The sequence below is a fragment of the Vicugna pacos genome, chromosome 23 (genome assembly GCF_048564905.1).
Source record: "Vicugna pacos chromosome 23, VicPac4, whole genome shotgun sequence".
Lineage (NCBI taxonomy): Eukaryota > Metazoa > Chordata > Mammalia > Artiodactyla > Camelidae > Vicugna > Vicugna pacos.
In genome coordinates this window covers 35385816-35398595 of record NC_133009.1, presented here as the reverse complement: position 1 = coordinate 35398595, position 12780 = coordinate 35385816, and the positions used below count along the sequence as shown (strand labels likewise).

At 41.9% G+C, this 12780-nt stretch overlaps 1 long non-coding RNA gene across 2 annotated transcripts in view; it reads left to right on the top strand.

The window, feature by feature from the left end:
* LOC140688804 (uncharacterized) overlaps positions 1–12780 on the top strand; it is a 31743-nt gene that overhangs the window by 16175 nt on the left and 2788 nt on the right. The window contains exon 4 of one of the 2 annotated variants that reach the window (XR_012063639.1): positions 11314–11352. This is a non-coding gene — a long non-coding RNA (uncharacterized lncRNA). Of the gene's footprint in view, positions 1–1071; positions 1354–11313; positions 11353–12780 lie in introns of those variants that run through there. The other variant, XR_012063638.1, reaches the window with a different exon arrangement.

Here is a 12780-nt window from a genome sequence, read left to right as displayed (position 1 = left end):
ACGTTGTTGAGAACCTACAAGTTGTCAAGCCTTGTTCTAAAATAGCAGGAGAATTAAACACGAGGAAGGTTCTCCTTGCTCCCAAGGGTCCTACAATCGAGAACAAGACAGGAGATACTTTGCAGGGCTGTTTTGCTCAATTGATTGTATTTTATTCTAATTTGTTTTGGTCAAATTAATTTGTGGAGAAATTTTTTGTTTCAGTTTTAGGTGGTTAGCAACATTGCATCTAGAAACAACCTCTGCATTTACTTAAGGGAAGAGGTCACTCTTTTCTGGTGAAAAGTCACGGGGTCTTTCTCACTCTATTTCAAAATAGCAGTAAAATTGGGTCTGTTGTGCGAGAGGGACAATTTCTTCCCGGACGAGGCCGGTTCACTGGCACTCCCCTGTGTGCGCCAGCCACGTCCCCATTAGCGGGGGGGACTATAAATAGAAAGTCTGCACAAAAACACAGGGATGCTCCTCTTCTGAGATCCTTTTCTTCATCTCCCATAAGATTAAGCCCTTTCGGTCCTGCAGTGACAAGGGGAGCCCCACATGATTAGAAATGAGAGAAGGAACGAACACTGCAGCCATGCTTGGCCGTGAAAGACGACACAAGTTTTTAAAGAACTGTTTAGATTCATGCGGAATGAGGAATGTGCAGGAATGAAAAGGAAACAGTTGTGTTCTAAAACTTGGAAATCAGCTGACCCCAAATCCCTTATGACAGAGAGAAATATGTGTCTGATGAGGCCAGTGGCACTAGACTAAACTGAGTGATAGTGATGATTTAGAACCTGGCGTTGCAAAGTTTGTAGTTTTGAGTGTAAATTGTGACACCCCCACATGCACTGGATGTGAATCAGGAAAGATGCTCTAACTCATCTCAGCCAACCTTCAAAGGAAAGCTAATCAGAAGGCGGGCTGGGGGAGAGGAGAGGGGCCTGGGCTCATGCGTCACCTGTCAGGGCAGTAGTCTCCGAATCTCGTCTCTCCAAACAGAAAAGATTGCTTATTGTTTTCCTTGCAGACCTATCACACATCTGGCAATGACCCAAAAACTCAATTTATTCTCTCGTGTTTTAGAACCAGAAAAAGACAAAGAAGAGCCTTTTCTCATGGTCACTCAGAGGAAATGGGATGAAAATCTGGTGCAGCTGTAGGGAAAAAGGAAACGCCTCGAAGCCTGAGAAGACGTGCGCCTGATGTCTGCATCTGCGCCGCTGCTGAGCGTGAAGCAGAGAGGCCCGAGCCAGAGCACCAGTGAAACTAGTTCAAGGGCCACCTGATCTAGTTGCATTTCACTGCATTTTGTCGAAAGTCTCGTGACCAGTGTCCACTGAAGAAAAACACACAACGTAAAAGGTGTGAGTCGAGTTTATTCGGTATCTTACTGGGAGCCAGGCGCTCCTCAGCTCTGAGACTCTTCCTACGAGGTTGGTGGGGCCGGGGGGGGACGGCCAGGCCAGGGGCACACGTGCGACCAGCATGTGTCTTGGTAGAAGGTCGTCACAAGGCTTGTCACAAGGAACAGACATCTTAGCTAAAGCTTTTCGTGCTTTTCTAAGGATGGAAAGAGGTGAGAACCCAGGTTCATAAAACGTTTCTCCTGAAAACATTACCGACCGGAAGGCCTGTCCTGCCAGTTCTTCCAGAGCACGGGGCGCCTCGCTCCTGACCTCCGCCCTGGGCGCCTGTCGGCTGTGCTGGAGGTCAGGGGCTGCCGTGGACAGTGACTCAGTCCTTGGCGGGCTGATGGCGGCTTTCTTTTGTTGGCATCAGATAACTGGGGAAGAGGCAGTTATGCCAAGCCGTGAGTCCCTGGGAGCTTCCCGTGCGGCTCACGGGGATTAAAAGCGTATCCTCTCACACGGCCAGGCGTGACATCTCAGAGTCCAGGGCCTGAGACCCTGACAGGCCCCAGGACTGCCCTTCACCCCTCTGCACGCTGCCTCTGCCTCCCAGGCCCGGAGCCGCCCCGGAAGTTCGCTCTTTCCTGATCCCTTACTTAGCAAAGCGCGTGTCTTTCGTCTAGTTGACGCTTTTGTTCCCCCCACATCCTTGTTTATCTGAAAAGCAAATATATCTTGTCTTGCTGGCCTATTATTATGTAATTGGCAACATTTCTTTTTGTCTTGGTGGTAAACAATGGTCCCTTGTATAACAGATTAGATAAATAATAGAATAATAATAATAATAGTATCAGCTCCGTTTTTGAGGACCCGCTTCGGACCAGTCACTGTGCTCGGTGCTTTGCAGTTAGTGTTTATGTAATGCGGCTCTCACAAACACACGAGCAGCAGCTTTATCTCCTGTCTCTGAGAACAGACTGGGAGACCCTTACCTTAAGAGAAGCAAGGGCTTCCAGAATCTGGGTCTATCTGGATCCAAACTCTATTGTCCTTCCACTATGTGATAGGTCCTCTCGAGATAACAAGAGCTGCTTTTTATCCAGCTCAAATAATAATAATAATAATAACAACAACAACAACAACAATAACATAATTATGATTGCAGCAAATACTCATGTGGCTTTTATACATGTGTCTGTATAAATATATATCAACGTGTGTGTATATATATCCTCATTTAATACAACACACCTTCATAAAGTCCCACGTGCCACTGTTACCCCCATTTCACAGAAGAGGACACTGAAGCCCAGAGACGCGGCCTGGGGCCCGAGGGCACACGGCTCCTCCGGAGCAGAGGCAGAGCTGATTCAGGCAGGTGCTGGGGCTCAGGGTCTGGACAAACCCACCTCGCTCCCACACCGGGGTTAACAGTCAACACTAGGGAGCTCTCCTGCCAATAAGAGCTCACAGCCAAGCATCCACAGGCTTTGAGAACAATCCACTCACCTGCTTTCAAGAAGCAGATCAGTTTATATTCTAGTTCATTATCTTTTTCCCTCAGGACCCATATGCCTCGATAGAGAGGCTCTGTGTAGGTTGCAAAAGAAATGTATATAATGCTAGTCCTTCAGAGGATTTTACTAAAGTGCCAGGGTGTAAACACATCAGAACAGTAGAGAAAATTATAGGGTAAAAGAGAATGGGACTAACATATTTTGTACTTAACGTGTGCTAGTAATTATTTTTTTATGTTACACCTGTAATCCTCTGAGCAATCTATCCTTCATCTCTCAATACAGATGAAGATGCTAAATCAAGGGAGACATGCGAAATAATGTGGACAGAGTCACATCAGTAGTGACAGAGCAGGTCTCTCTGTGGCCAAAGTCGTGACATGCTTGGCAGCTGAAACTTACAGAGTCAGTGAGGGGAAGGGTAGGAGGAGAGAGAAATCTGAGTTGGAACAGAATCTGGGCCCCTGTGGTGGGCTTGACTCAGTCTCAAGGAGAAAGAGGGTTTTCTGGGAAGGTACAGACACCATATGAGGAAAAGCAAAGAGTAGGAGGAACCTGCCACGTTGAGGAGGACCGTGGCCCCACAAGGGGTGAAGCTGTTTTGCACGAAGGGGAAGTGAGCTCAGCTAACATTTTATTTCATGATGCTCAGCTTTAAAAGACCACATAGCAAGTCTGAAGGTGATGAGAAGCAGTAGGGGGCCATTTGTGCAAGTCCCCGAGGAGGGTCCGAAGGCGGATATCCTAACTCATGAAATGAAATGCTTAGTGAGTGAATGTGAGCAACCCCATCCATTCAGCCACTGCTGAGATCAATGGAAATTTTACAGTTGCATTTCAAAACCTGGCAAATGACATAGACAACTTGGCCAAGCTTTAACCACAAATCCGTCACTTTTAAAAAAAATAGCCAAATGTTAGCCACTATATATAAAAATAGGTAAAAAAAAATTCTTCTGTAAAGCACAGGGAACTATATTCAATATCTTGTAATAATTTTAATGAAAAAGAATATGAAAATGAATATATATATATATATATATATATATGCACATGACTGGGATATTGTGCTGAACACCAGAAATTGACACATTGTAACTGACTCTACTTCAATTAAAAAAAAAATAGTAGCCAAAGATCTGCAAAATAATGCCCAGGCAACTGAAAAAGCCAGCATGTGATTTACAATATGCCACAGCATTCGAAGAGCCTTGGAAGGAGGTTTGCATAAACCTCATGAAGACAATGATTTAGAGGAAGGAAAGGAGCCACCCGTGTGGGCAGAAGTGGGAAAGGTTATTGCAAAAACAGCCTGTCTGCTCTTTCGTGGAGAGAAACCAGAAGCAGGGAGGCTCTGTAGTCAATCAGCATGTCTAAGTGACTCTATCACCCTAAAAAATGCAGGTCAACCCAGCACTTTTCAAAGTTAAGATGGATTTTCCCTTTCTTCCTCCCTCCTCCCCCAGCTCAGGGCCCCCGCACCACCGTCCTCCGTAATCACAACAGGACAGAGCCTGCAGCGAGCTGGAACTGAGATTTGGAACAGAGCGCTGTAAAAATCAATGCGCCAGCTGGAGCAGAGAGTCCAAGAAACATAAATTTCTTGGAAAATGACCCTGGTTTTTGGCAATTATTACTGTGAATGAGAATACTTCAGAATCTCAACCCAGAACAAAGTAGCAGGATTTTTTTTTTTCTCCTCCAAACTCCTCTGCAATGTGTTTTACTCTTGTGTTCATCCCTGACTCACAACTGCAGGGAAGTTTTAATAATGCTGACTCCCGTGTGACTTTGAAGGGGTCTGTGCTATAAAACAATGTCAGACTTTATTGTTCACTGTTTATTATTGAAAATCTAAACCTTTGATTTTCTCACTCTGAAGATTTTTCTTTTGAAGAAAGAATATTGTCCATGTGTTTTCATGGAATGTTTTAAAAATAAAAACTAATAGTGGGGTGTATGTATCTTTTTGAATTAATTCTTATTTTGTAGTTGGCTTTTTTCCTTTGATAACTAAGTTTAAAAAGCTAAAGCTCTAAATGTTCTTAGAAACAATGTGCAACACATATATGTAAATTTTAAAAAATATGTGCAGTATATTGTGTATATGTATTTACATACAACATATTGTATATGTGCAGTCAAATTGTAACAATTCCACCTAATGAAACTGAAAGATTAAAAAAAATAAAAACACAATCAACTTAGCATCCACGAGTGTTAACAGTGTAAACATTTCCATTCTAAGTGTGGAATTAGTATAGCAAGTTGGCCTAACCTAGAACCTCCAGTAATCAGGACCCCACAGGGTAGACAAGAGAGGCCAGTGACAAGTGACATCCTTTGGGCATTTTGCTGACTTATTCCTTTGGGCAGCGTACAGTAGGGATCCTGAATAATTCCACCTTATTCTATACTAAATAAATTGTGTGAATCCTAGGATCTGTCTCCCGCAGAGTTCTTCCTTAAAAGTTTAGAAATAATTTTTTGTGACCTGGAGTTTGGGCAATTGGACAGAATAAACGTCCCGTTTTTTCAATGTAGGGGATTTATTTTTTGCCTCCATATATTCTTGGATTCTCTCCACTGGCCCGTAAAAAGCAAGTGGTGAATATACGTGGAAGTAACTTAAGAGTGGGAACTCCTTTTGGAGTTAAAGACCTGAGTTATACTCATAGCCCTGCCATTCAACACTTTGGTCTTGGGCAACCTAAACCTCTGAGCCTCAGTTTTGTTTTTATTTTTTATTTTTTTATTTAACTTGCTTATTCAAGCTGCATTTGCTGTATGTCTACTTGTGCCAGGCCCTGGGCTACACACTGGGGTTACACAAATGAACACTGTGCATGCAAAGTCCACCTTCATGTATCTTAGCGCCCAGGGAAGCCAATAGACTTACACAAAAAATTGCGTTAATAATCAGTTGACTAGAGATTTGGTAAGTGTTAAGAAGGAAAAGTAGAGTATAGATTGACACCTCCCAGTGGAGACTCACAGTCTTGCTTTGTGGGTCTTAGATGATAAGACGGGCCGCTCAGTAAGTGCTAGCTAAATCTGAAAACATGCCGTTTGGCTAATGGAGAAACTGGCCAAAAACCAGGATCAAAGTTCTCCAATTCTGATTTCAGTCCTCTTGCTTATCCAAAAAAACTGATAGCGATCTTATCAGAGGGCTGGCAGAGGAAAAAGGAGAAATTTCACACAGGCTGTGTTTTACCTTGAGGGAGAAAAAAGGACATACATTTCTTGGTAGACATAAATCTGGAAGAATTCATATAAGGAATTGATACAATTTTTTTCTTTTTTTTTCACATTGCTTTGGATTCTTATTCAAAACTTAAATCCGTTGACAAGGGTTTTGGGTTTGTTTGGGGGTTTTTTTGTTGTTAAAAATAAAAGCTTAGAACATAAGTCACGATTCACGTGCCATCGGGCAAGGGATTTAATTCAAATGAATTTAACTCAGTTCTGTGCAACTGACCACATCTGATGTGGAAAAAGAGAAGAGCAACCTGTCCTGATAGCAGAATAGAGCCTTGGGCTGGCACTGCTCATCGTGCACGGGGACTGGCGCTGTCCGCCCGAGTGAGAATGGATAGGCCGCCGAGGCAGCGTGGGGGGCGTCACGGCGGTCCCCCCACGCTGATCCCTGAATCTTTGAGAGAAAATACTGCTTTGTGGGCAATGGTCTTGGTTTGCATTTCACTGGCCTGAGATGTTTAAGGTATCTTGTGTTCTTGTGGCCATCTTTAAGATCAAGAAAGCCAAACAAAAGAAAGGAAGAAGTTATTTCCTTGGGGAAACATTATGTCAGAAGTAAAGTCAGAAACATCGTTGTCTGACTCACTCTGGCTTCAGGAAATGGCACGCTGAAGTCTAGGGGGAGGGATGGGAAGAAAACAGAAGCCCATGCAGAAAGAGAGGAGGAAAAAAGCCTCTGCCATATTATTTTACAGTGGCTCATAATGCTTTCACAGAAATTTCAGTGAAAAAAAAAAACTTTCGGAAAGTTTCTTTTATTGTTTCTCTGATTGTTTTTGAATGAAAATGCTGATTAATCAAAGGTTCAGATAAAAACCCAGAAAGGGTAAGTTAATAGGATAGAAAGTAGAATCAAGATTCAAAAAATTTTACAGGTTGGAAAAATTGGGTCAAAACCAAGAATATAAAGAGACAGCAAATGCTGAACGTGGAGGAACGGGAACCCTGTGCGCTCTTGGTGGGGATGTAAATTGGTGCAGCCGCTGTGGAAAATAGTATGGAGGTTCCTCAAAAGATTTAAAATAGAACGACTGTCTGATCCAGTAATTCCACTGCTGGGAACATACCCAGAAGTAAAGAAAACACTGACTCAAAAAGATATCCACACCCCCATGTCCACAGTATCTTGTTTATAATAGTCATGACGTGGAAGCAACCCACATGTCCATCGATGGGTGAATGGAGACAGAAGCTGTGGTGTGACAATGGAATGTTATTTAGCCATAAAACCCGACAAAATCCTACGATTTGTTACAACATGTTCAGACCTTGAAGGCATTATGCTAAGTGAAATACGTCAGACAGAGAAAGACAAATATTGTATGATCTCACTTACATGTGGAATCTAAAAAGAAAGAAAGAAAGAAAGAAAAATGCAAACTCACAGAAAACAGGATGAGATTTTTGATTCCCAGGGGTTTGGGTGTGGGGAGGGGAAAGGAATTGGAGGAAGATGGTCAAAGGGTGCACACCTCCAGTTTCGGGGTAGTCAGGCCTGAGGCTGTGATGCTCAGCAGGGTGGCTGGAGCAAGCGCTGCTGTGGTGTCAGACATGAGCACTGTTAAGATGTAAAGCCTGAGCATTCCCGTCACAAGGAGAAATTTGTTTTCCCTTCTTCTTTTCTTCTTATGGAACCTACATGACAAGATGGATGTTGGCTGAGCCTATCTGGAGTCATTTTGCAATATTTGTAAATCAGATCATGCTGTTGGCTTTAAACTTATACAATGCTGCGTGTCAATAATTTCTTCAAGTACTAGTAAGAAAAAGAATGTAAAATGTAAAATTGATCACTTAAAATTTGACGTTCAGATTCTGAGTCTAAGGACACAGATCCTGCCGTCCTGGCTTCGTTCAGAGCCCAGGATGATGACGTTCATAGGCTCTGTTCACTTTCTGCTTGGCCTCCAGGGCTCGTGAATTTCAGACTTGATATGGTGCTCGTAGCTCCTTCCGTACTGCCTGAAGTGAGTGCAGGTCAGCGCGCCGGAGGAGGCGCCGCATCGTCGCAGCTCAGAGTGTGGGCTTGGAGTTCAAAGAACTTTTCTTTGAGTCCAGGATCTACCTCTTCACCTTGTAATTTGTTGTATGATCTTGAGAGGAATCGCTTAACCTTTCTACTTTCTGCGTTTCGGTTCTCTCATTTAGAAAGTGTGAGTAATGACAGTCCTAACTTAGAGGGTTGCTGTGAAGATTAAATAGGACTGAACACCATAGTCCAAAGTGGACTTTGGAGCCAAACTGCCTGAGGCTGAATTCTAACTCTGCTCACTGCTGTCCACGTGACGTCTGGCACGTTGCTGCCCTGCTCGTGTGCCAGCTTCCTCACGCGCAGTACAGAGGCGATGGACAGTGTCGACCTCGTAGGTTGTAAGTGCAGCATGAGGGATCACGAGGAAAACACTTGGAAGAGGGCCTGGAGGGGAGAAAGCATCCAGTAAGGGGTGGCTTTTATTACTGCATAACTGATGAACAAATGCTAGCTACTTGCAAGTGTCTTTGTTCTAACATTATTGTTACCTCCCTGAGCGCCAGAGGGAGTGCGACTCACAGCCTCCCTATCCAATGACTGCTTTATGTGGCAGATTTCAGTACCTCTCTGCCTTATTTCTGGCTTAAATTCAGTTGTCTTCTGGTCCAGGAGCCTTGCCAGGAACTACAATTCTTCCTCTCTCAGTTGGTCCAGGATCTCAGTTTCCCTCATCCCACTTGTAGACGCTAATTTCAGGATCCTCCAGCTATGGATTGGCCCCAACACCCATGAAGACAGATGTCAATGGGGTGATGACTCAAACCCTCCTGATGACAAGAATCTTTTCTTCCTTAGAAAGCCAACTGTCTTAGTCCTGTCAGGGCTGCTGTGACGAAGCATCATCAACCAGGTGGCTCAAGGACAAGAGGCGTTCATTTCTCAGAGTTCGGGGGGCTGAGAAGTCCAAGACCTGGCGAGGGACTGCTTCCCTGTTGGCTGTCCTTTCACTGTGTCCTCACATAACAGGAGGGGGAGGGAGCTCCCTGAGGTCTCTTTTATAAGAGTACGAATCTCGCTCATGAGGGCTCCACCATCATGACCTAATCACCCCAAAACCTTACCTTCTAATAACCACGTGGGGGTCAGAATTTCAACCTATGAACTTGGTATGTAGACATTCAGTTCATCATACCACTCACTCCCACCCATTGTAGCTTTTGGATATGTGTGCTGGTCCAGACCAAAGTCAAATTCCAGAGGCTGTAATTTAGAATTCTGAATCTCTCTCAGGAGCCCTCTCCACGTTGGGGAGGCACGTGGCTGGTGAAGGGTGAATTCCTCCTTTTCACCCACTTCAACTTCTAACAGCCATTGCTAAGTATCCAGGTGGTTCATACTGACCTAAGAAAAGGTGTGTGTATATGTCATTTGTTGGGGGAGGGATGGTGGATCTTAAAAGATCCTGTACATAAATTCTCAATTTTAAAATTCTGAGCATCAGTTGGACCAACAGGAATGATTATCTAGGAGTGTATCTAGTTCACTTTTTATATAAAATTTGCATAAACATGTCCAGGTCTTAAATATCAGTGGAGTCATTGTATTATCTTCATTTGTCTTTTCTTGTCTCTAAAATTTTGTTGTGATTTATTTCTTCCTTTAATCTTCCATTTTGAAGTTTCTATAACCAATGTGCATTTATATTGCTTCCATGGCAATATATTGGAAAAGCACTGAAATCCACTGCCCAATCACGTTTTTACCTACACTCTATTTTGTTAAGAACTTTACCATAATTTTAAATACTTAAAATACTTACAACTTTTTTTTTTAATGTTTCTACATTCAAAAAATGAAAGTCCCCAAAAGAAGCATTCTTCATTAAGGAGGCAACTTTCAGTTTGGGTGAAAATAAATGTTTGGGTAAGATCAAGTCATAGAGTACAGTACCTTACAGGAGCATTTTTAAGGATGTGCTTGCAACGTCTTAGGTTAAAGGGTTAAGTTTGGTGTAGGTGTTCTTATATTGTTTTGTTCTTCCCTTAAAATTATACTATATTCTAATTGTTAGTGTACTTTTCTGTTGTTGTTATCCAGCCTTCCAATTTCATTCAGTTCAAACAATGCTTAGGTAGCCCTTAACATTTTCAAGGCTGTGCCCAAAGAGATTCAGGACGAACCTTGGAGTGAGACATGTTTTCCGCCTTTACGAAGCCTCCATGCATGAAGTGACCAACTGCCCCACTTTGCTTAGTTTTTTAAAATAAAATTTCTCCCTTAGTAAGTTTCGGATTTACAGAGAAATTGCAGAGATAGTACAGAGAGTTCCCAGATAGTCTACACCTACTTCCTTTTACTGACAGCTTAGCTTAGCACAGTCCCTTTGTCATTAATGAACCAATACTGACACACTACTAATAACTAAAGCCTATACTGTATTCAGGTGTCTTTTTTCTTTACCTAAGTCCTTTCTGTGCTCCAGGATCCAACCTAGGACACTCCATTCTATTTATATTCCTGCCTCCATAGGCTCCTCTTGTCTGCAGCAGTCTCCAACTCTCCTTGCTTTTGATGACCTTGATGGGGTAAGCAGCACAGGTCAGATGTTCTGTGGAATGCCTAGCTGAGGTTTTTGCCTGATGCTTTTCTCGTGAGCAGACTGGAGTCATGAGTTTGGGCAGTAAAGACCACGGCTGTGACGTGCTGGTCTCAGCCTGTCACACAGCCTATGTGCTGTCAGCTTGACTGACCGCCTGGATGTTGACCTTGATCACTCAGCTAGGGCGGCGTCTGTCAGGTTTCTCCACTGTACTTGCTTTTTTCTTCCCCTTTCCTTACTGTGCCCTCTGGAAGGAAGTCAGCATGCACAGGTCACACTTACGAAGAGGGGAGTTTTGCCTACATCGGTTATTTGGAACTGAGTATCTACATAAATTATTTGGAATTCTTTTGAACGTGAGATTTAGCTATTCCTCCCCGTTTATTTACTTACTTAATCATTTATTATATCAATATAGACTCATGGGTATTTATTTTATACTAGGTTGTAACTCAATACTACTTTATTTTGTTGTTTAAAGTGTTCTAGCTTTGGCCGTTGGGAGCTCTTTCAGTTGGGTTCTTAAAATTTTGTTTATTAAATATTGTGTCAGTTTCTGGTTTACAGCATAATAGTTCAGTTGTAGGTTTGTTTACATATATTTGTTTTCTTTTTTTTTCATTACAGGTGACTACACAATATTGAAATAGTTCCCTGTGCTGTACGGTATGAACTTATTGTTTATCTATTTTATATATAGTAGTTAATACCTGCTCTTTCCTCTCAAGTGCATATGGAACTTTCTCCAGGATAGATAACATAATAGGCCACAAAACAAGTATCAGTACATTTAAGAAGACTGAAATCCTATCAAGCATCTTTTCTGACTGCAACAGTGTGAAACTAGAAATCAATTATAGGAGGAAAACTGGAAAAACCACAAATATGAGGAAACAACTTGCTACTAAAAAAAAACAATGAGTCAATGAGAAAATCAAAGAAGAAATGAAAAAAATACCTTAAGATGAATCAAAAAAGCGACATGACTTTCCAAAAATCTAGGGAACAAAGCAAAATCAGTTCTAAGCTGGAATTTATAGCAATACAGACCTCAAGAAACAAGAAAAATCTGTAATTAACTTCTTAAATTTCCACCTAAATGAATTATAAAAGAAGAACAAACAAAGCCGAAAGTTAGCAGACTGAAGGAAATAATAAAATCAGAGCAGAAATAAACGGAATAGAGACCAAAATAGAAAAGATCAATGAAACTAAGAGCTGTTTTTGTTTTTTTGAAATGATAAAAAAAATTCTAAACCTTTAGCCAGACTTATCAGGAAGAAACAAGAGAGAGGCCCAAATAAATAAAATTAGAAATGAAAAGGGTGAGTTACAACAGATATAACAGAAATCCAGTCATAAGAGGACACTGCAAACAGTCATATGCCAACAAATAGAACAAACTAGAAGAAATGGGTAAATTTTAAGAAACATACAATCTTCCAAGACTGAATCAATAAGAAATAGAAAATGTAAACAGACTGGTTACAAGTAATGAAATTAAATTGGTAATAAAAAGAACTCCCAGCAAACAAAAGTCCACGACCAGGTGGTTTCACAGGGAAATTCTACCAAACTTTAGAAGATTTAATACCTAGACTTCTCAGACTATTCCAAAAAATGGGAGAGGAGGGACCACTCCCAAACTCTGTGAGGCCAGTATTACCTGGATACTGAAATCAGACAAATATACTACAAAAAAGAGGAAAATTAGAGGCCAATGCACCAGATTAACATAGATGCAGAAATCCTCAGCAGGCTATTAGCCAACCAAATCCAACAGTACATTAAAAGGATCATACCCCATGATCAAGTGGGATTTATCCCAGAGATGAAAGAATTTTTCAGCATCTACAAATCAAACAAGTGGCTATTATCAAAAAGATAAGAAATTGTAAGTGTTGGCGGAGATGTGGAGAAACGGGACTCTTGTTCACTGTTGGTAACACTAAGTTGGTGCAGCCACTGTGAAAAACAGGATGGAGGTTCTTCAAAAAAAAAAAAAAAGTGGAAATACCATACAATCCATCAGTTCTACTCCTGCGTATTTATCCAAAGGAAACAAAAACACTAATTCTGAAAGATATGTGCAGC